The sequence below is a fragment of the Ochlerotatus camptorhynchus genome, unplaced genomic scaffold, assembly GCF_037179485.1.
Source record: "Ochlerotatus camptorhynchus isolate MF236.1 unplaced genomic scaffold, CSIRO-AGI_Acam_v1.1 ptg000202l, whole genome shotgun sequence".
Taxonomy (NCBI): domain Eukaryota; kingdom Metazoa; phylum Arthropoda; class Insecta; order Diptera; family Culicidae; genus Ochlerotatus; species Ochlerotatus camptorhynchus.
In genome coordinates this window covers 85,926-107,461 of record NW_027040692.1, presented here as the reverse complement: position 1 = coordinate 107,461, position 21,536 = coordinate 85,926, and positions in this window count along the sequence as shown.

Below are 21,536 nucleotides of genomic sequence, written 5' to 3'. Positions count from 1 at the left end.
TCTGTGATGAATGCCGCCCTTTGTCTGTTTGTCAGTTTTATTGAACCCGCGTCGCGGATGATGAAATTTCAAACAAAACAAATTTCGTAACAGTCATCATCATAATCTCTCGTCACGTTACCGTCACCATGTCTCTGCTGGCGAGTAAAACTTTTCAGCAACTCAATTTACCACGTTTATGGTTGCCCATTTTTCACCACACGGCTGCCATCATCGCCAAGTTCAAGCGGAACTGCGCTCTTGGGATCCAGATCCAGGAACCAGCTCTACATGTTACTCAACTTAATCATACGTTAGCCACGTGCTCATTTAGGTACGTTCTCATTTCTGCTTCCAGCGGCCAACCAGTCGTCGTCGCCGGGTTGTTTGCATTGTTTATACATGCACGTAAGTATAGTTGAACTACATCATTGGACGAACGTGGAACGAAACCCTCGTCGTCGTCGCCGTCGTCGTCGTCGCCGCCGTCTCCAGGTTTTTAATGTTGCGCGAGGTAGCAACAATTCGGCGATGTCCGTTCGTTGCGCGTCCAGAGTATGTAATTTAAATTCCACGCCAAATGGCTGATCGCTTGTTTCCGCTACAAATACAGTTGCTTGTTGTTTTTCGGACTATTACACATTATGTTGATTGAGCTTATGGTGATGTGTGCAGACTACTTTGTGGCATATTAACCAGGTTGCGAAACCTACGAAAATAAGGATGTCATGCTTCTGAAAAATAACATCATATTAATAAACCGGGCGAATGCTGAAAAGTAAATTATAAAAGGTGTCCACAGTTAAATTGCATCACTTAGAAGTACTCGCCAAAAATAAGGCTCTCAACCGATTGTTATGAAATTTTCAGGGAATGTAATACTATATAAAAACTTGGTTTACGTTTCTCTGTTTCACTCTATTTCTTCACTAAATCCAAATGCCTGAACCATTCCACACATAAGGTTTTGTACAACGGTTGAATTGACACTTTTTTTCTGCTTTCAACAATGATTTCAACATTTCCTGCTCCGTAGTGACAAGTTTAGGATGCTTACGGAGTTCGTGCTTCATTATAGATCAGTATCTTTCGATCGGCCGCAACTCCGGCGTGTCTGGGGGATTGAGATCCTTCGGCACGAAATTGATCCCATTCGTCTTGTACCACCCGAAAACGTCCTTGGAGTAGTGACAAGAGGCTAGATCCGGAGCATATCGACATATTACAAGCGATGACGTCAGGTATATCAAGTGACTTGAGATGTTTAAGCGATGAAGTTAATAAACTCTCAAGTCTCACTATGGACCTGACAACTAGTGCTTCTAAAGGGTGATACGGTCAAAATTGGGTCAATATCAACTTGACGTATTTCTTTCAATTTTGCATTTAAAAAACCTGAACACCCCTCATTTTGAAGGTGTGTGTGTGTAGAATGTTGCTCCTATTTTGATTTTGGAATTCACTCTTCAGTTGTCAAAATGCCGTCCAAGCAAGAAGAGCAGCGTATCAAAATTTTGCTCGCGCATCGCGAAAATCCGAGCTACTCGCACGCAAAGTTAGCAAAATCGCTAAAAGTTGCCAAATCAACCGTTACAAATGTAATTAAAGTGTTTGGGGAACGTTTGTCGACAGCCAGGAAGTCTGGATCAGGGGGAAATCGAAAACCGGAAGCCACTGAGACGACAAAGAGAGTTGCCGGTAGTTTCAAGCGAAACCCTAACCTCTCTCTCCGAGATGCCGCAAATAAGCTGGGTGTATCGTCTACAACCGTGCATCGAGCCAAAAAACGAGCCGGACTATCGACTTACAAGAAGGTAGTGACTCCAAATCGCGATGATAAACAAAATACGACGGCCAAAGCGCGATCCCGGAGGCTGTACACGACGATGCTGACGAAGTTTGACTGCGTGGTAATGGACGACGAAACCTACGTCAAAGCCGACTACAAGCAGCTTCCGGGACAGGAGTTTTATACGGCAAAAGGAAGGGGAAAGGTAGCAGATGTTTTCAAGCACATGAAACTGTCAAAGTTCGCAAAGAAATATCTGGTTTGGCAAGCCATCTGTACCTGTGGCTTGAAAAGCAGCATTTTCATAGCTTCCGGGACTGTCAACCAAGAAATTTACGTGAAAGAGTGTTTGAATAAACGTCTGCTGCCTTTCCTGAAGAAACACGGTTGTTCCGTACTGTTTTGGCCGGATTTGGCATCTTGCCATTACGGTAAAAAGGCCATGGAGTGGTACGCCGCCAACAACGTGCAGGTGGTTCCCAAGGACAAGAACCCTCCCAACACGCCAGAGCTCTGCCCAATTGAGAAATACTGGGCTATTGTCAAGCGGAACCTAAAGAAGACCAAAAAAACTGCTAAGGGCGAGCAGCAGTTCAAGGCAAACTGGCTTTCTGCGGCGAAGAAGGTGGACAAGGTGGCTGTACAAAATCTGATGGCAGGGGTCAAGCGTAAGGCCCGGCAATTCGGATTTGGAAAAGCGGAAGCCTAACTGAATATTTTTCCTGAATTTTATACTAATTGAACTTGAAAAAGAAATTTAATTTGATTTTTTAAATAAACGATTTCACCGATTTACACGCGTTTTCCCTTGACCAAATTTTGACCGTATCACCCTTTATGCGCAATAATCCAGTCATTATCAGCAAACATTATGACAGTACATGGTATCTTTGACTCTGTCTCCGGATTTGAGTCCCAGCCTGGACTCAGAATTAAATAATAAAAATAAAAACAAAAACAAAAATGATGCCACTGACTCAGGGTGGAGACTTCTTGGTACCCGGAAGGTGTGTAGGCCAGATTGGACGAACTACTACGCTCGTGTATCACGCCGCTTGAGTCAGCAAAAATTAGCTAACAAGACTAAAAAACGGAGGAAGCAGAATACGGCACGTCAACATTTAAGCTACAACAATAGCAACAACAACATCCGCAACAACAATATCCGTAATAACAACAACAACAACTACTACTACTACAACAATAACAAAATCAACAACCAGCTCCAAAATCAAAGCAGAAACGACAACTACGATGTCTACTTCTACAACAACAGTCGTAACAGTGATAATAGTGACATCAATTGCAGTAACATTGGACTGAATCGCACCCACTTACTTCCGTCTGATAGAGAGCTTCTTGCAGTAGCGAAAGATTGCTTCTCCAGGCCACCGACTAATTATCGACCAATCGATGCAATTTCATCGAGGTGAAATTCTAAACCAATATCCGGCAAGCGAATCTCCATGTACCGTTCCTACCGGATGATTTCAGCTGCTGCACGTGAGACATGTCCAAGTTCATTCAGGCATTCGTGTTTTCGACTAAATTGACCAGTCATCTAGAGGAAAGTCCCAACGATGACAATGTTTTTGAAGAACTGGACAACTTTCACGATTTGACGACCTCTCGACACAAGGAAATTCCGAAGGATAGTCGAGCAATAATTCTAGCGATTGCCGACTGAGAAGAGGAAAATGAATGCGGTTCACGAAGCACTGAATTGCTTAGGCGCTTAAAATTTATGGGAATGCACAAAATATTGTCGATGCTGTCTTTGTCACGACCAGCCATCTCCAGAAAACCTTCCCCAGACAGGGAACTTCAAAAGCTGTCAGTCAGCTGGAAATTGGCTGCCTTACGAAACATAGCGGCGATTTCAGTCGGCAAATAGGTTAACTGTTCCAAAAAATCCAAGCAAGCGCACATAAACTTCATCACATCATCCGGGAGAAAGGACACTTATCGGGAACGATTGAACTTCCACCTGCTCCAAGTTATGTGGACACACTTCCTGAGTAACTGCTTCCAATTGATGAAAATCGTTCTTGTCAAGGATGATTGCACAACAAAACTATCGAAAGAAAAAAAAATTGACGTTTAATATTTTCCAGACAATTTTGGCAGCCTGCATGACGGCATTAATCGTCATAAAACGAAATGGAATAGGATCAAGGAAAATGGCTTCAAATACAACAAAAAACAAGCTGCAATTTATCTTCATAAAAGCCACAATGAGACGTTTTGCATTTGTTTGCGATTTCATGTAAGCAAAACAGCTTTTTAACAAATGGCCTATGGGCAATTAATGTTTATGCTACTGTTATTATTCCATTTATTTGCTTAACATCTTCGTTTTTAAGATATTTTTCTTTGAAAATAACTTTATTCGCATCAATTCATCAATTAGCAGTTATAGAGATTACGGAAATCAATACATTATCTTGACTGGGCGTAGTGATTAATTTTTCGATTTTCCGATGCACATCTTGCATTTTATCTGGCACCTTAAAGTAGGCCATAATATGAGAACTGTTTTGATTATTTTGAAAAAAAAAAATGATACCACTGGTGTAAATAAAAAAAAAAAGATTTTAGGGTGACGAATTATAATGCTTTTACCTGGGGGCAAAACAACTTTTGATCATGAGTTAGAACGGAGTTAATTTTGAGTTACTCTGAGTAACTCGAGCTGCTCAAAATTCTGTTTCTATTGACTCAGTAGCCATGTATTTTTCGTCCTGTTTTGTTGTGCTTTTCTCCCAGTTGTCAAACAACAATTGACCAATGCACGGAATGAACTGCATGAACAAATTTGATGTTTGAGCGGTGCCGTGTTTACTAGAAATTAACACATGAATAATACTCGCGCATCATTTAAAAATGGCCTATCAACTTATGTACACAAAACTTGTTAGACATTTTTCGCGCGAACCGAAGTACGCCCATGCAAACCAACAACACCATCGGGTTTGGTTTGCGTGGGTGTTCTTCGGCTCGTGAGAAAAGGGCCTTACAAGTTGTTTATAAAAGTTGAAAGGACCTTTTCTAAAGTTTTGCGAGCATTACATCATGTGTTCATTTTTAGTAAACACGGCACCGCTCAAAAGTCATTTTTTTTTCTTGAGTTCATTCCGTGCATTGGTCAATACATTCTAACCCCGTTTGATACCGGAACATCATTCTACAGATGATTTACAGATTAAGCATATGCCTTCTAGTTGGACATATTTACTAGAAGACGTTTGGTTTACCTGGCCCTTGAATTAAAAAAAACCACGGCTCTCAAAATATTCTAATGATTTTTACGGGGGCGGTTATAAAAATAAATGCAGCAATGTATCAGTTTCTGGGTTACAGGTTATATTTAATTATTTTTTTATTATTTCAACTGGACATTTTACATTACACATTAATTAAATTGCAGCAATAAATTTCCTTTTGTTGATATTTGCAAAATGCCATTTGCTAGGATTTAATGAAAATAAGAAACTGGCATTCATTTATTTTTATAAATCATTTTATTACTCGATTATCCAATGAAAAATTTCCCATCCTTCTTGAATAGGTAACTCATCCTCTCCTTGGTTCAGTACTTGTATCAACTCAATAAATTACACAAATAGAATTTAAATCTAAGATCTTAGCGAAATTGCGACACGGATGTGCAGGTGTTTGGTTCTGCGATGCTTATCCGACGTCCCTACTCAGTAAGGAGGAATCCCTTTATCGGTTCCACAAAGCGTGGCCTTGTTTTCAACGACCGACATAGTCAGAACGAACCACCTCAGCATCGGAATCAGTTCCACATAGCCACGAATCTGCCATTCCAGCCCAAGATGGAATGATGTATAGGTAACACAGTACTCACGGTCCGCTAGTGTTGGCGAGTTGTTTTCCGTTAATGTTCATAAAAAGTTTACCATTATGCCATAAACGATGCCAAAAAATCAAAATACGGACGGATTTGAACCTGTTTTATACGACCGGAAGGTGTATACTGGTCACAAATGCCTTGCTTAATTGATTTCCTACGCAAGTGATCAATTTTTGATGTGAATTCCGCGAATAAACACGAGGAGGATTGATAATAGCAAAACTTGCCATGTTTTTTTTTTATTAAAACTGATGACAGATGATGTTTATTCAAAATGTTTTCACTTGTTGACGTAAGACTACTTTGATCACTTGTGAGTAATTATGAGTAACTCAAATTTACTCGATGCAAACATATTAACTCGGAGTACAGCTGGCTTGCTCCTACACTGAACCAATATGACATATTCCTGTTATGTGGAAATCTTATAAATTTGCGCTATAAGATAATCCATTGAAAATTATATGATTGAAAATGTGCCAGGTAAATTCTATATGAATATCTGATACATTTACAATGCTGATAATTTGGTAACTTTTATATGATCGTCGTATGATAAATGAAAATCGATCAAATTATAATAATTAACTGAAATGGATTTGAAACCCATAAGCATAAGCTACACTTTTCACCACAATATAATATATGTGTCATTAATCAATCGAAGTAAAGTTTGTGTGAAAATCACATGAAATTTACTTCTTCTTTTGACACATATATTTAATCGATTTCTAAAAATAAATCGAAAAATAAACATCAGGCAGTGGGAGCTTTCACAGTTGTGCCTTTTTTTATTGTAGCTGATTTGGGATTCGATCAAGGACTGTTGAGGTGTGATGCTTTCGGTGTCTGCGCTCGATTTCACTGGGCCACGACTGACTTCAAGATTGAGCTCGTTCAAATAGCATGAAGTAAGAACAGCTCTCCCGACATGGAATGCAGTGCAACGTTATGCTCGTTTTGCTAGAGTGAAGACAAATAGCACTGACAAATTTATGTTCCGTTTCGGTGGTGTGGTTTGTTCAAATCTTTCTTAATGCACCTGTGTGCAATAAATCAACGACTAAATTATATAAGTTGATGTAACTGGTTCATGAAGTTCGAGTACTAGGGCTGGAATCTGAATTAGCCGTGTAGAAGGCTTACAATTAGAATCATAGCAAAGTAAATATTGCAGTAGAATCATTTTTTTTTTCAATCTCAATACATTCTTTTCCGGAAACAAACAAAGATTATTCAATACAGTATCATTGTTGTTAGTAGTATTTAGTTCAACTAATCATTTTAATGAGTGTACGATAACATCGTTGAAAATTGTTTCAATAATTTATAAAGAACAATCATGTAAGATGTATTTTATTGGGAGTGATATTCAGCCCAGAAAAACATGCAAAAACAAACGTTTGCTGTTGGATTTCTTAAAAGGCATATCTATATGACTATTAAATGATTGGGATGGATCTGTTTACAATCTTTAAACCTCAAAAATCAAAGGAAGCTATTCCAATGAGATATACATGTTTTCCTATACTGCAAAGTTAAATGACAGTCCAATAGTTTCTTCATGTCTGTTTACACGCGACATATCAACAAACGTCAAAAATCATTAAAAGCAACTCCAATCAAATATACATCATTATCTTATAAGATATACATTTTAGTGAGCAATATTCATCATGAAAACAGGTATATTTTACTGGATTTTCTCATAGTGCAAACTTATATGATTTTCCATTAGTTTCTAGATGTCTGTTCCCACCCATGACATATCAACAGTTTTTCACCATGAAATATATCAGACAATATTCATATACTTATTACCTATCGCTAACCACGTTCGAAGCAAAGTATTATCAAGTACTAAGTATGTGAAATTACGATAGAAATCATTCCATATCGCAGTCATAGTTTTTAAGTGATAATGCAATGGAATCTATCAATCATCACATAGAATGAATAAATCTGCTGACATTGCTATGTTATAAGATGGATCCAATAAACGGTACATGTCGATTTGTTTCAGTGTAGGCTTTTACCCACTAGCGTGCACAGGAATCTTGTTAAGGAGGGCCAATTTTTTTTCTATGGTGCATTTAATCTGGGGATGGGGAGTACTCCAAAGTGCGTGGGAGATAGTACTGTCCACCCACCACTGTTTCCCTGTTAAATTTAGCTAATTTTATTTATTTTTTGCTCTGGTGGTGGTTCATCTTCTTCAATGCAAACTGCTGTCAGACAGGGATGGAAAATCATTTACATTCATTTCGTGCATTCATTTACATTCATTTGCCTCTAACTTTTTTTACCAACAGAATTTTGTAAAATAGTGTTTGAAGCTTTTGTAGGCTTTGATATAAGCTACATCTTTTGTAAACAACTCAAATCTGTATCTCTTATGCACGATGAATCAGAGCGATAAGAACCCACCGTTGTTTTTCAGTGAATGTAAATTGCATTCACTGAAAAACAATAATATGTTCTGCCAGCTCTATTTCGTCATGCATAAGAGATTCAGATTTGAGTAGTTTACAAAAGTTGTAGTTGATATCAAAAGCTACAAAAGCTTCACACATCATTTTACGGTATTCGGTTTATGAAAAAAGTTAGAGGCAAATGAATGTAAATGAATGCACTAAATGAATGTAAATGATTTTCCATCCCTGCTGTCAGACAGCCAATAGAAATTGGCAATTTAATCCCATCGATGATGTCGATGATGATCGGTTCGTCAAATGGTTGCGATAGTGGGGCTTTAACCGAAATAATACATTTGCTGCAATGTTGTTTCCTTGGTGGTTGGATTCAGCTGAAGTCACTTCAGATGGGGGTGATAGCACCGAAAAACCGACAGGAATGACCAATAAGAATCACATTCTCCTTTCACATGCACACTGCGTCGACAAGTACAAGGTTCAAACAGTGCGTATAGCAGTGAACAAACAGTATATTGCTCTTGAGCAATCGAACCTTGATCAGTGGTGTTGAGTACTTGGCACTGATGAAGTCTGCAAGTAGTAGACGAAATACGCGTATTTGTCAAAAGATAAGCAATTATAACGGAATTACAAGGAAATTAGGCAACACACTCAAAGCTCTTCATAAAAGTATATTGCTGTTTTTGTCCTTGCACTTGGCTTGTACTCTAGCAGTGCTGCCAACCATTGGACTGGAACCGTCAAAACATACTGCCATCACCTGCTCCCAAGAAATCTGCATCGCTGTCACGACCTCAGCAATAGTATTGAAGATGGTCGTCGCGTCTGTTTTCAACACCCGTCTCACACCCATGAATGTTTCCGTCGGCCGATCATTATCAATTTACCTGATAACAATCACCAATTCATGCAATTATTGCCACTGGTTGTAATAATGTTTTGTGTCATGCTCTTCTTTGTAGGCTAAAAATATAAACCAAAGAAAATATATTCTTCAAGGTACTGGTATCATCTTTTATTCAGTTACCTTTCTGAAATTTTGTGCAGTACGTTTTTGTATATTTTGAAGGCATCGTTACAGTTTATTTTTTGACGTAGGACTACGTCTTTGATTTCTATATGGGGGTACACTTTGTGAAAACCGAAAATGGAACATGTAACAAATTAAGAAAGATTTTGATCGTTAATAACTCAGCTGCCCATGGTCCAATTTCAATAATTTTATCACCAATCGATCAGAAATATGGCTACGCACCGATAACAATGTTTTCGAATGTTGATATTCAACAAGAAACTATTGAAAAACTGGTAAATGTCCAGCATTGTCCAAAAGCGTCGAATCAACTAACAAATCCACCAATTACCTACATGCATATGCTGCTTCCCCAGCACAGTCGTCAGAGAGTAGTAAGTAGACGAAACAAGTCGAAGTGGCATTCGCCTCCGATCATCGGGCGCGTGCGAATAGGGAGGATGGAATTGCGTAATATTTTGCACACTCATCGCCATATTCAGAACCAAACGCCGTCTGGCTCGCCGTGGTGGTGTCTGACGTATATCCGGTCTGATTTACAAGGTGTGCTGAAGGTGTTCCTGAAAAATGAGATCCGTGATGCTGTCACCTACACTAAACACGCCAAGCGTAAGCGGCCATGGATGTCATCTACGTTTTAAAGTGACAGAGACGCACTCTGTTTGGTTTCGGAGGTTAAATCATCACCAACTTTGGCAACAAAACGGTTCTTTTCAGGGCCACCAAGCTTATTACAGTATAGAGTAGGAATAGAATTCATCTGTCTGTTTGTCCATATTCATCCTTGATCAATCCTCATTTGATCATCCTTGATCATCCTTGATCAACTTTGAATCGCCACGGCCGGATATTTTCGACGGAAGAAGCAACAATCTAGCATCTAATTCGACGAAGACGACAGGAAACATTTGTGAAGCCGAGTTATTTACGAAAGAGAGTGTCGTTGAAGAGAATCGATCAATGTAGATAGGACTTATTGAGTGTTTTCCGTACTGAGCTCCAATGCTACCGACGCCAGGGAGGCAGCTCCCACACCTGGACCCTACACATCGACCCATCAATTCATGAACAGGGGACCAACGGCTATACTTCCCGAAGGAAGGTGGGATCAGATATGTTGTGCCTCAGAACATGCCGGTGCGCCTGAGATTGAACCCAGCCCTGCTGGGATTAGAGATAATCACGCTAACCACCGGCGCCGATATCTTTCAAGGTGATATCACGGCGAATGAGAACGACCCAAATTTGAGTTTAGTTATCTCAAAAATAAGAAATAAAGTGCAGGAACTCAGCGATGAGTAAATTTGCCTCGTGTTTTTTCCAGGTTTTTCCAGGGAAAAATTTCCGAATTTGAGAAAAGTACGGATTGGATTCACTCAGTCTATGGGTACTACTCCGAGACTGAATAAAATTTTCGTCAATTTCCTAATTTTCTGGCAGATTTTTTAGGTTTTCCACAGGAAACCATGAGACAAATTTACTCATCGCTGAGTTCCTGCACTTTTGGCGATTATGAGTGAACTAATCTCAAATTTGGGTCGTTCTTATTCGCCGTGTACGCAAAGGAAAATAGCCAGTGTCGCTACTTGATAGCAAACTACTCATAATGGGAGGAGTCTTTGTAGCTTTTATACCACATGGTTGCACATCATTCTGCTTTAACCTGAAAAGATATAAAAAGATATGGAATTAGCTCATTTTCGATTATTACAGTAAAAAGTTAGAATAGAATTTATCTGCCTGTTGGTCCATATTCAGAATCACATGCCCCCAACAACCACACAAAATGCTCTCCGGAGTTGTAATCTTGTAACCAAACTTGGAAGCAGGGGTGCAAGTGATTTTGATTGATTCTCTTAATCAACTTTCTTTTTGAAAAAAAATTACTACAAATTTGGTACGCCTTCAATTCAAAAACGAAAAAATTTGAGGTAATAGATAATTGATCAATTAAAAGAACTAAATGCTCTTCACATTTATTCCGTCCACTAGCGGTCCTACGTCAACCTTCCGTTCGTGCCCCTAGGTACAGACCCTTCTACTTTTTTTTGACTATTTCAAGGTTTTGTAAGCCCTTATATGCTGTTGTAGTTACACTTTACCATTACCGTTGCGAGTACGTCATATGGTCATTTTCAGCATAAATTGTAGTTCTAATTTTTCTAATTTTATTCAAATTTGAACCTAAATGCCAAGGCTAAAACGATCATTAACCGCCGAACATTCAACGTGTTTTAAAGATGATATTAACGACAAACCCGAATTTATTGCACATAAACAGCTGTAACTTTTTAACCACGGTAACAAATGACTGTAAATTTTCAGAAAAGATTCTTAGACGAATTTTTAGCAATGGCAAACTAATAACCAATTTGTAAATAAGGGAATCCAAAAGCTGTCTTTAAACTTTGTACAGTTGCGAAAAAGTCCATCCTCAGAATTCCTTGAGGTTCTTTTCAAAATTTTTAGAACCCTATGAGCTCTTTTGAAATTCTTCTCAGAAGACCTCTGCAATTATTTTTAAAAATCTTCTTGACTTTTACTCAGAGCACATTGGAACTGAAATTCCTATAGAGTTTCAAAAGAATTTCCTCTGTATTATCCAGAAATTATTCCCAGAATGAGGTAGAAATTATCGGTACTCCGTTGAAATTTTCCTCAACATCCCTTGGAATTTCATTCAAAATTCGATTCTCTCGGTATTCTTTTTAGAATTATCTTGGAACTATCTGCAGGATTCACTAGAAATTATTCGCAGAATTTTCTTGGAATTCTTCCCAGAAATCTTTTGGAACTGTCCTCAGAATTCAATATCCTTGAGGTTCTTCTCGGATCTGGTTAGAATTTTCCTAAGGGCTCTTTTGAAATTCTTCTCAGAAGCCCACTGGAATTATATTTAGAACTCTTCATGATTCCCCTAAAGTTTCAGAAGAATTTCTTCTGTATTCTTCAGAAATTCTTCTCAGAATGAGCTTGAAATTATCCTCGGCATTCCCTTGAAATTTTCCTCCACATCTGTTTGGAATTTCATTCAAAATTCGATTATCTCGGTATTCTTTCCGAAATTATCTTGGAGCTAGCTGCAGCATTCACTAGAAATTATTCGCGAAATTTTCATGGAATCATCCCCAGAAATATTTCTTTTGGAACTCTCCTCAGAATTCAATACCCTTGAGGTTCTTCTCGGAAGTCAAGTTTAAGTTGTCCGTCCATTCACCAAAACATTGTAGTTTTTTCTACCAGAAATGTTCAATAAAGCTTGCCCCTCCATTCACCAGAACTGCGCAATTTTTACATCAGGAATTTTCAATTCAGCTTGCCCCTCCATGCAGCAGATTGTTGCAAATTTCACACCAGTCCCCCAGAAAAATTTTCACCAGAAAATTTCAATTGACCAGAACGATGCAAATTTTCCACCGTTAATGTTCAATAAAAATTGATAGGTGCAGATTTCCTTTTTTCATTTTCCACCAGACATTTTCAATATAGCTTGCTTCTCCTATCATCAGAATGTTGCAGGTTTTCCACCAAATAAAGCTTGCACCTATTGTCCAATTTTTCATCATAAATGTTCAGTAAAGCTGCTTCCGTCCAATCATCAAAATGGTGCAAATTTTTCACCAGAAATTATTATTAAAGTTTATTTCTCTATTCAGCAGAAGAATGCAACATTTTTCCAAAAAGCTTGCCCATCCCACAGAGGGGAACCGCTGGCCATTGGACCAAATTGGAAAATTTGCATTTCCTCCTCCATTATATTTTTTCTATCATTCTATACTTTTGACCCGTCCAAATCCAAAATTTGAACGCATTATGAGGTAATTTGAATTTTTGTAGCTTTTTGGAGTTGGTCACCTCGCATTTTTTTGGCATTTTTACGAATAAAGTGGCAATATACTCAATCAACTAAAGGTTTAACGGGAGCTTGGATTATGATGACGTCTGAGAGAAAGTTGTTTTAAAGACACTGAAGAAGATGTTAGTTTCATTAAATTTTGTAGAATCTTATTAAAGTAGGCCTAAATCTTCATTGGATTAAAAAGTAAAAAGTGTTTTTACTCAGGTGGCATTCTACAATTTTAAAATATGATTTTTTCATTAAAATTAAGCTTTGAAGTTATGAAGCCAGGGTTTCCCATGGTTGAAACCAGTTGCAAAAGGTAGTTTAAAATGTAAGGCTTCGAATGAGCACAGCCTGATCTTTCGCAGACTTGCGCAGGATGCTGATAGTGCGAAATGAAAAACAAAGTCTTTTTACTCAGGTGGCATTCTTCAATTTTAAATTTGAATCACGATCAGCAGATTGGTTGATTGCTCATTTTTAGTGCCCAATAGCAGCCAATTTTGCCTTAGCCATGCAGCATTCATCCACCATTTTCTGTTATTAGGGTCATACACTAATTACGTAATGGTTTATGGAAGCACAGAGAGTTCTAAGATTTTCCTATGTGCCATATTTTTTTCGGATCCGGTAAAAAAATGTAAGGACAAAAAATGTATAACGCATTTAGTGTACGACCCCTTAGGCTTAATTTATCTTCTCCTAAAAACTTGAACACTGCAGCGAAAAATAGAAATTAATCAATTTGCACCAAAACTGATCTACTAAGGCCCGTTTTCTCATTATTCTTTGTGTTTTTCAACAAGCAGAGGTAAGGCAGAGAGTCTTTTTAGTGAGAGGAATGAAAAAAAAAAGATCGACACTCTTTATCATACCACTTCATCTCTCTCCCAAACGTAGTAGCAGCAGCAGTAACAAGATAGCAGCATCAGTTTATCCATATATTTTACAAATACGTTTTTGTTTTTTTTTTTTTTTTTTTTTTTTTTTTTTTTTTTTTTTTTTTTTTTTTTTTTTTTGGTTTGTTTTTTCCGTCGATCTTGTTTTCCGTGCTGAGCACCAATGCTACCGACGTGCCAGGAAGGCAGCTCCCACACCTGGACCCTACCTTTCGACCAACGGCTTTACTTCCCATCCGAAGGAAGGCATGATCAGAGATGTTATGCCTCAGAACATCCCGGCGGCGCCGACTGGGATTGAACCCAGGCCTGCTGGGGTGAGAGGTAATCACGCTTACCACTACACCACCGGCGCCGTTAAATACGTTTTATCAGTTTGAAGTTATTGTTATTATCAGTTATCATCGAAATTAATTATGGAATCCAAATCAGCGATGGATACGGATAATGTAATTACAAGTAAGTTGCCGTTTTGAGAATAAATTAATCGTGATTAACTCTGAATAACCACAAGAGCGATCGTCCGTACCGTAACAGTGTTTAAATCCTTTACGGTTTATGTTGTGAAATAGTGATCTAACATTTCGTTTTAATTCATTTTTTTTTTTTTTTTGGTTCGTTTTTTTCCGTCGATCTTGTTTTCCGTGCTGAGCACCAAAGCTACCGAGGTGCCAGGAAGGCAGCTCCCACACCTGGACCCTACCTATCGACCCATCAACTCATGAACCGGGGACCAACGGCTTTACTTCCCATCCGAAGGAAGGCGTGATCAGAGATGTTATGCCTCGAAACATCCCGGTGGCACCGACTGGGATTGAACCCAGGCCTGATGGGGTGAGAGGCAATCACGCTTACCACTACACCACCGGCGCCGTTATAATTCATATCTTGTTAATACCGGTATAAAAATCTTTTTTTTTCATTTAATCTAAAGGAAACGGACTAAAAGAAAACAGATTTACGAAACGAAGAAACATCTAGAATCACTAGAAAAGATGAAAGCAGCCGCGGAAAAATGCTTTCCTTCAAATGCGAATAAAGCGTTTGAGATTTTTTGGAAAGCAATCAACAGAAACTTTCTGCAATCAAAACGGAAACGCTTCCGCTTTGAGAAGGACCGTTCAGATTGGTTAGAGGAATATGCAATACCACACCCTGATGCTCCTTGGCGCCTAGGAAAATTCTGAAAAAAAAACTTTTGAAGAATGCAGAGATCGATCGAAACGGTGCCATAATGAGGAAATTAGAGCAAAATATTCGTCAAATCAATTAAGAGTGTGTTTATATGATAAATAAAAAAAATGTTTTCTAAGCATTGTTTAAACAAAAATCTTCATTGTATGACTTGTTTCATGACCATCATTCACAGTTACAACGTATAACAAATTTAACAAAAAATAAAAATACATTACAAATAAATCGTTTATAATGCATATTTGGACTCAGCGTTCTACGAAGAAACTAAACCCCTTAAATGATTAGACACGGAGTTAATAATTTATTCCTGCTAAGTTTCAGTTTCGGTCACAGTGCATTGTATCCAATATCAGAAAAGATAGCATTTTTCAAGTAATGAAATTGGGTTGTTAGCGGAATGCTTAAATAACACAGCGAAAATGGTTATCATCCATTTATTTCCACTTAAATAATTTTGATATCCATGACAGATGCGTATTTCGACTACAATGTGCAGTCTTCATCAGTGTCATTCCCACTAAAGGCTTTTTAAAACCTTTGGTTATTCTTAGTTAGGTAGGCTCCGATTCTACACATTGTAGTTTCATTTATATACCTGTGATCTTTTTAACTTTTTTAACAAGGGGATGAGTACTTAAGGGGGTTAGGTTTTTGATTAGTCTATAGTGGGAATGACACTGATGAAGACTGCACATTGGAATCGAAATACGTATCTGTCATGGATACCAAAATTATTAAAGAGGAATTAAATGGAAGATAACGTTTTTCGCTGTTTTATATAGCATTTTTGATAAACTTTCAAAATATGAGATGATCTATTGAAAAAAAACTATATAAGTATAAATTCCTAAAAATTTGGTTTTTGTTATAGAAGTTTAAAACAGTTTTTTTTATTCAGTGTCTGACGAAATTTGTGATTTTTTCAGAATTTATTTAAGAGAAAAAAAATTCAGTTTCCCATAACAGATTAAATGAGCCGTTTTTGTGCTATAATTTATTGAAAAACAACGGGAACGTCATTTTGAAAAATTAGGTGTTAGTCATAATGGTCGAATTATATGCCCAAACTAGGGGAGTGAAGAATTATGCGAAGTATCATGTAATTCGGAGAACGTAAAATAAAATCGATTCGTCAGTTGCGTGGATTTTCTCTGCACTAAAACCCACCTCAGTATCCAGGATTATAACGGATATTCATGATCTTCACGTAAAATTATGATATTTTTGCCTGTTTTGAAATGGAACTAGTTACAAGTGTAGCAACTTGTTAGTTTTTGCGTTTTGATCGGACTATTTTTTTTCTTAAAAATTGTTATATTTGTTCATTTTTATGCTATTTTTGTGAAAGAGTTGGTAATTTTTGGGGTTGTTACCCTACATGACAGTTGGATCGGAATTCGATTCATTAGCGACACTAAATTTTTTTTATTTAAATGCGCAAAGCAGACAAACAAAAAGCTATACATATGTAGCCCTGGCAGCAGCATGGCATTCTCCAGAAGATTATCGAGCGAGAACTCCAGAAATTCCATCTTGAGACAAACTGAAGGATGGAAAGACAATCAAATGAGAAAAAAAAAACCAGATAATTACTCTCCTACACACCAACAGAAGTGAAAACTTCCGGGTTTCTGTTCGGGAGCAAAGGAAAATGTGACTACTTACGGTAAATTATGTATCCGTTTTTATTTTGTAGCATGAGTAGCTGGAGATGGAATGAAAAGGACTTTATTATGTCTTCATTCGTCATGGTGCATGCATTTTCACATTACTAATTGTCCAACCGGTCGGATGCTGCGTGCAGTAGTGTTACATGAAGTGACTTTTCGATTTTATGCTGGTGTCCTGCTCAGCATGAAGAATCACTTCCTCTTTCCCAACACAATGTGATCTTTTGTGTGACGAACTTCTGCAATGAAGTACATTTTTGTTTTTATTTTTGAGTTTTAGTTTCGCCGATATCATTGCCTGAGATTTAGCTAGGAATACGCTCATGAATTTCATTTGCCTGCGGTCACACGATATGTGATGAGCAAACAAACAACTCAGGTAACAGAAACCACCAGCACCGTTCCATATTGTGCCACGAAGAAAATTCCATTAGCAGACCTAAATGGCTAGAAATGGTCTTAAATTACGAAATATTATCCCACATCAAACAGTTTCACACCAGCGCGTATCTCTTCTTCCTCCTCCTCCTCCTCCGAGAGCGCCGAAGAAATCCAAGAAGAAAAAAAACGTTCCAAATTATGAGCGCAGCATCCGAAAGCAAGATCATTGCGCCGTTGTTCCTGATTGAACTCACAAAGCATTCTTCTGTTTTTAGACATAAAACCTCAACCAAACCGTTCCGTACACACCTTGTCTTCGACACTCTTTGAGATGGAAGAAAAAAGAAGCCGAGAAGTGTGAGAAAAAGCGACTCATCGTCTCGCACTCATTTTTGGTCGCTTTGAAAGATTCTCCATATAGACGGGAAATATACAAGCAAAACACCGATCGACAATCAAAACAGAAAGCGAAGAATTCCTTCGGTCGTTGTTTGGTCCGCCTCCATGGCGAGGGAATCGAAATGGATGCGGACTTAGAACTTTCTTATTTTAGGTTTTATTTATTCACCGGTATGTTTACCTTTCGGTCCAGGCTACTTTTACGAAGATTGCAGTGACCTCCATGGTTGAAACGAACAACACCACCAGCTACCCAACCGATTTATATTCTATTGCTTAAAGTTGCTTTGTGTCTTACTCGTTGAGGGTGTGCGGTATTTCGAATTGGTCGGATTATTTAAATAATCGAGACTTGCCATTATGGTGAAGCTCCTTGTTTTGAAACCTTAAAATTAATGAATTTAAATGCTTGATTTAAGCTGTTGGAAGTTCGGTAAAAATGACCGAAGTCTGTAATCGTTTCTAAGTTTGTGTAAAAGTCATAAACACATTACAAAGAGCAAAATGTATAGTTTGAGAAATTTAAGATAACTATTTTTACCATGCACTGAAAATATACACGATACAAACTTTAACTAGATCAGGAAGAGGAAATGATCGTATCGGATACCCTCATTTATGGATCGACGACCCCTTTTATTTTTCTTCTACGCTTTTCAGGCTTCTGTAGTGAGCGTTTTTCCGGCTCTCAACTCAGTGTTCTAAATGCACTTCCACAGTTATTTGTTGAGAGCTTTCTGTGCCAACCAATGCATGAATTTGAATATTCTGTGGCAAGCACAATGATGTCCAGGAAAAAAAACGAGATATTTTCAAACCCAAAAAAATTCTTCGACCGGCTTGGTAATACCGTTGATGCCCCATGAGACGACCCCCCACGGGTTATTAATAGAGCATATTGACTTTTAAATAAATATAGCACATGAATGGACGTTAAATACACAGTATACAACCGAGCGGCTCGCATTGTGATGCTAACTCATTACAATTACAATTCCAGCTTGGTGAGCCATATCAATCTAATCGCATCATTGTCACCCGACCGAGCCAACATCCACGCTACACGCTCGCTGGTTTAACCGCAGCCGAAGGATGAGTGGTTATCCAGCAGTTGTGACATCCATTTCCGATAATCATCATCATCAGCAGTAGCGTCGTTGCCATCGGCGCGTAATCATCCGGAGATAGATAGGTATCTACACACACACAGGAAGCGCCTCGAACGAACGTGTGAAACGGCGTCGAAGTGCAGAATGAGCCAACATTTAGGGTAAATTTGCCTTTTATGGACTCTTTCTTTTTTTCTACGACTCATCTGAATCGAATTCATGGAAAATATTGGTCAAATACTATTTAAAGCAAGGATAACAACTTTCTAATATAATGTACTGTCAGCTTCTGCAGAGGGTCTATATTAGGGCACGTAATCTGAATGTTTCCTCTAGTGCATTTGTTTTAGGTGCCTATTTTCAGATGCAGCTAAGCCCATCTATTGATTGTATATATAAGCTGAATTGTTATGTTAAGTTCAAATTTATCATAGGATGTAAACAATCCTCTAATGAACTCCGTGTGGTCAATAAAAGGTCAATTTGTGACACAGATTCGCGTGGGTAAAATAAAGTAATTTATTTACAGTACGTATCAGCCACACTAAGTAAAAGATCAACAAAACAGTGCTGCAACAAGAATTAAAAGGTCATGGATCCATAATAGGCCAACCTACCCCAGGTCTGATGGCATCGTCCTCATTTATGCCACTGCTTTTCGCTGTTATCCCGTCGCATTGCGTTGCTGATGAGTTTGGTCTGGTTTTACAGTTTGTTGATATTTTCAATTAATTAAGAGCTCTTGCAAGTGACAAAAACGGCAACAACAAACCAAATGCAGTGGAAAGGGCGGTTTTGGCGCCGCATGATGAGCATCGGGCTTCAATTATGCTTCCGTTCGTTGTCGTTGTTTTGGTTGGCTGGTGGGCTGGGTGGTTACCCGCACCCGACCCAGACTATCGTTGGATGGGGCTGATGATGGATGGGATCGAATCGTAGTTTACGTGCAGATCCGATCATGCATGTGATGATTGTGGAAGACGGGTTCACTCGGAAGGAATGGATGCTCAGTGATGGGTGTGGCGTGACGTTGCTGCATCGACTGTGGGACGTTGGTGGCACTTTCACAGCTTTGTTGATTGTTGGTTCTCAGCTCTCTGCTAGTGCGGACGGAAGCTTCATGTTGAGGTGGTTTATCACTGAGGATAGGATGAAGCCATGCGGTGGATTGATTGTGCAATAAAGAGGTAATTAAAAATTTCTCTTGTACCTCACTCCGTGTCATTTTTTTTTTTCCGATAAGCCGAGTATGCTGACCGTTCGTATTATGGGATGGAGAGATTTTTTACCCAAGTATTTCCACCTGAAATTTATCGTTTTGAAGGCAGATGCACTTTTAACATTTTTTATTAGACCTTGAATTTTGTAGTTGCTCGTCCGTGATTGATCAGAACTAATGCACTTGAAGTGGCTGTTTTGGGAGTGATCGGCTCTTTCAGTCTTCCACAGCTTTGGAAGACTGAAAGAGCCGAACTCCCAGAGACAGTCCCTTCTATACACAAGTCGTGAACTCTAAAATACTTTTAATGCACTTGCACAGAGAACCACACAGATAGTGCATGGGAATTAATGGAAAGCTATAAGTACACTAATTCAATCTATTATTATTATTTATCTTTATTAGGGAGGCTTTCAGCCTTGGGCTGGTTCGCCTCCACTAATTCAATCTACTTTTATAGATCAATCACAGCGCCGGCCGCGTCCTCGCGGTCTTTTGGAGAGGGTAGGATGATTACAACCTGTCCACATTAAATTTCGGACACTAAGATAATGTCGGGAAAAAATCTACACATAATACAACAAAACCGATTGTTTATTTCAGTAAAGTAAACTTATATCGATAGCAAATTAAATCTTTTGTCTGTAAAATTCTCGAACTTTCTGTAGGATAGCCGCCATCAGGTTCCATACAGTATCCTCAGTTACCTTAGTGGCGGCGTGCCTCCATCTCCTCTTGAAATCATTGATGTCATTTGCTTTCCTTTTAGTTTCGAATAGTTTCCGCTTAACCAGAGCCCAGTACATTTCTATTGTTAAGTTCTGCACGGTTAGAAAAAAGTACCCAAAATTAAGTTCTTTTCACTCATCTCGGCACTATAGTGCAGGAACCCAAAAGTAGGTAAAGCGGGTCAAAGCAATTGTGTGCAGTTCATATGGAATTTTCCACTGGCTTTTTAACCAAAAGTAAGTTAGATGTACTCAACAGTAGGTAAATATGATTATACTCAACGTTGGGTTCCCACACTTTACTATCCCTGTTGGGTGGTTTTGCTCGTCCGTTTTTGACAACATTAGTGGGGAAAAGGAGACAAACTAGTCTAAAGTAGGTAAAAGTGAAAAGTTGGGTACTTTTTTCTTACCGTGTGGACAGTTTGGACGGATTGGCTGTTTTTGGCACGTATTTGACCTCTTGGGCATTATACCACTACAGGACGGATTTAGCATAGTGACAAGAGGCTAAATCAGGCCAAAACAGAGCTGGAGTGTCGTGGCTTCTGAGGAATGGTATCAACCGCATTTGAAAACATTCTTTCTCGTATACAATTCTTTGTTGATTAGTGCCGATAGAGATGAAACTTTTGCTTTGCGTAAACGTTTGCGTACTTCCACTTGATTCGACGCCATTTTACCAAACTGAACAAGAATCTAAACATGTCGTACCACGAAATAAAGTGGAGAGCTTCAGCTGTCATACAAGTGAAACGTTTCAGCGGTTCGTGGAATATTTAATAAAAACTACACTGAAAGAAAAGTGTCCGAAATTTTACGGGGACAGGCTTCCTAAGTAACCAAAAGTTCCACATTCAACGATTAAAATCACTTCCAAGTTCCATAAAGTTCAAATAAAGTTCTGACCGAACCTTCAAGTTCCATAAAGTTCAAATAAAGTTCCGTCAGAACTTTCAAGTTCCATAAAGTTCAAATAA